We start from the raw sequence: 3,402 nt of genomic DNA, 5'->3' as shown, positions 1-3,402 counted from the left end.
CATATTGGTGAAACTGATAAAAAAAAATCTATGAAGGGAGAATTCCAAAATAATAGAATTGCATTTAGTAGACAGAGCTTAGACCCCGAACTGCTATAAATAAAAAAATGGGATTAATATTTTTAAAAAATAAAAAAAATAGCGCTTTTATATAGGGCAATATCCACTAAACGTGCTCAAAGCGCTTTACAAGCGGTCCCTGCTCAACAGCAACATTTAACAGGTAGGACGGAACATAACGCCTGTTAGGCGATATCACAATTTTTCGGACAAAGACAACACTGTTAACGGCCAGGCACTCATTTTACACCTGAGTACGGTGAGAGAATGTGAGTAAAGAGCCTTTTCAAAGGACTCAACTATGCGCCGAGCGCGAGGCTCGAGCCCAGGACCTTCCGATCCGAAAGCGAGTGTCATACCACTAGACCACATAGCGCACAATATATAGTGCTTATATATAATCAACATAAATATAATAATTCATAACGACTCAAAAAGTGCTTATTTTCAAATAAATACCAACATATTATATGAACGCATTATTTATATAAATAGCTGTTAACAACGGAACTATAATAAAAATATGATTGTATTTAATCATAATAATATTATATCTAGCGTTTGTTGACGGAATTGATGCATGGTTTCCAAAGTTATTCTACAACATGATCAGATTTATGTTTTTCTCCTCTGGATATACTTTCATAAGGGCGCCCGCCATTGTTCGGATAGTTTAGAACTAGTTACTAAGTTACTATGCGTCATTACGAGGGAAGTGATCGACGTCACGACTGTTGAAGCCTATTGAAGAGTAGTTTTTCCAAAAATTCCTTAACTTCGTTTTTCTCCATTTTGAGATATTGAGGATTATTTCCCCTAGAATTTCTCATTCGGTCTATTATTTTATCGTATTTCACTTTCAAATTCATACACATCTAGAGAAATTCATGTGTCAATTGATGTATAAAATAAAGTTCATATTTCAATTTGTCTCATGGATGGAAATCGGCTTAACGAGTTTTGGAAAAACCAGGCGTCATTGTTACTGTCCGTTGAAGGGTACAAAATCTCCAAAGTTACTCTGCCAAAACACTTCCTCTTTTCATTTACAATTCATAAACTATGAGAAAATCACACTAAACGTGCTCAAAGCGCTTTACAGGGAGTCCCTGGCCAACAGCAACGCTTAACATGCAGGACGAGACATGACGCCTGTTAGGAGATATTAAAAATTTTTTGGACAGAGACAATGCTGTTAACGGCCAGGTACTCGTTTTACACTCGAGTACGGTGAGAGAATGTGAGTAAAGAGCCTTTTCCAAGGACTCAACTATGCAACTATTCGAGGCTCGAACCCAGGACCTTCCTATCCGAAAGCGAGTGCCATATCACAAGACCACATAGCCACAGTACGTCCCCTATGTTACTATGTCAAAAGCATTTCCTCTTTTCAATATACAAAAATCATGAGAAGATCAATATATATGTATTTTATGGACATAGTATGCCGACTGAAGACGTGGATAGAAGCCACAGAAACATGTGTTTCGGCCATATAAGTGAGTGAATCCATTCATATATATATATATATATATATATATATATATATATATATATATATATATATATATAAATATATATATAACTATATATATATATATATATATATATATATATATATATATATATATATATATATAATACTATTTTGTTCTTGCCTTTAGACAGCCTTTTTAATATTTTAAGTTCTCACTATAATATTATATCAATCATACATACTATAAAGGTTTAAAATTAGACATAGCTTTGTGTTTTGGTGCGTTATATCCGGCTGGTGGATGTGGTGAGCATTTTACCTAATCGTATAACATCAATATGCAGGAAAAGTATAATTTTTAAGTACACATGTACAACTGTGTGTCGCAAATATAAATTTAACAGCATCAACACAATGATATTATTTCAATTGTCACAGGAAATGACTCATAGGAAAAGGGGGCCTTCCCTGTAATTATTTGTATGTTGCCAACTAAGGTGTTTTATTGATGCATAAATTTGGACAGTGTAGTGAATAAATAATCGAAGTGACTATTCTCATCCCCCTAGTCTAGGATGCTAGTCTTCATAATAGTAGTCCACAATTGTTGTATGTTTAATCCAAAGGTTGTAATGCAGTAATTTGTTAAGTTTCTTGTCACAAGTTGCACAATTAAAAAAAAAACAATCAAATCCAAATCGCAAAAAGCCGGCGACGTTTTTTTCGGTAATCCAATCGGCCGGGGGGGGGGGGGGGGGGGGGGGGGGGTGAGAATGGAGGCAGCCATAACTAATACCGAGGTATATTATAATAAATGATATATTTGGGTCGCTACTTATTAGTCTAAAATTATTTTCCTCTCAGCAGATGATTTTAAAAAATTTTAGAAATATTCAAAGGAAACAAACGAAAAAAAAAAAAAAAAAAGGAAAAAGAAAAAAAAAGAGACTATTTTTTTAAAATGCCAAAATTTGATATTTCTAATTATTCTAAATTTAGAATTAATATTTGACATTTTGTTCATCCCAAAATAATACCGTTTTGATGGGAAAAGGGCCCGACGTATACCTATTTGCAGGTCTGATAACGCAACTATTTAAGGGCTGATTATCGTGCGTGATGGACATACACTCAAACGGACAATAAATATTATCCAGTTCCCTCGCGGAGTATTCCACCAGGTCCCAGATTTGAACGTTTTTGCCCAATATGAGAGTCATTTAAATCGATTGAAATTAATTTGAAGGACGAGCTTTCTGGCCAAATTTTAAAATACGTGTTGTACGGCAGGGCTTTGGTTAATTTATTTTTGAAAATGCTCTTCCGCCACGACATCATAAGATATCGCCGCTCTGGCATTCTATGAAGGAATATAGATAATTCATTAAACAAGATATCTGATGTCAACATGAATCACCCATGTTGTCCAAGTGAGAAAATTGGGTCAATAATCTTGTCCAAGAAAAAACGAAAGTGCCTAAAGCGGGGCTCGAACCCGAGACCTTCCGGATCACAGTGCAATGCCTTAACCACTCGGCCACTTCGTCCCCCCCCCCCCATTACTTAACTGGTTATGGTTTAAGAAAATATATTTTGACATGTTTCAATTCATATTCATGAATTCATTTTTCTGGTCAAAATTTCACCAAAAAAAAGTTTGCCGTTGACTGTCACGGAGAGAAAAAAACAAACCAAACAAACCAACAAACGATGACGCCCTTCCCTGCGGCGTAGTGAAATGCCGTAGCCCAGCCATACCATGAAGGAAAATAACAAATTAAATCAGACGTGTTACCATTACACCACAGAGGCTCCCGGTAATCAGAAGGTTTGAGGTTCGGCCCTCAGTCGAGGTATGTAGACTG

Source organism: Berghia stephanieae, chromosome 6 (assembly GCF_034508935.2).
Source record: "Berghia stephanieae isolate SIO BIC M18660-M18661 chromosome 6, UCSD_Bste_1.3, whole genome shotgun sequence".
In the NCBI taxonomy this organism is placed as follows: Eukaryota; Metazoa; Mollusca; class Gastropoda; order Nudibranchia; family Aeolidiidae; genus Berghia; species Berghia stephanieae.
Note: the sequence above shows the minus strand (reverse complement) of the source record.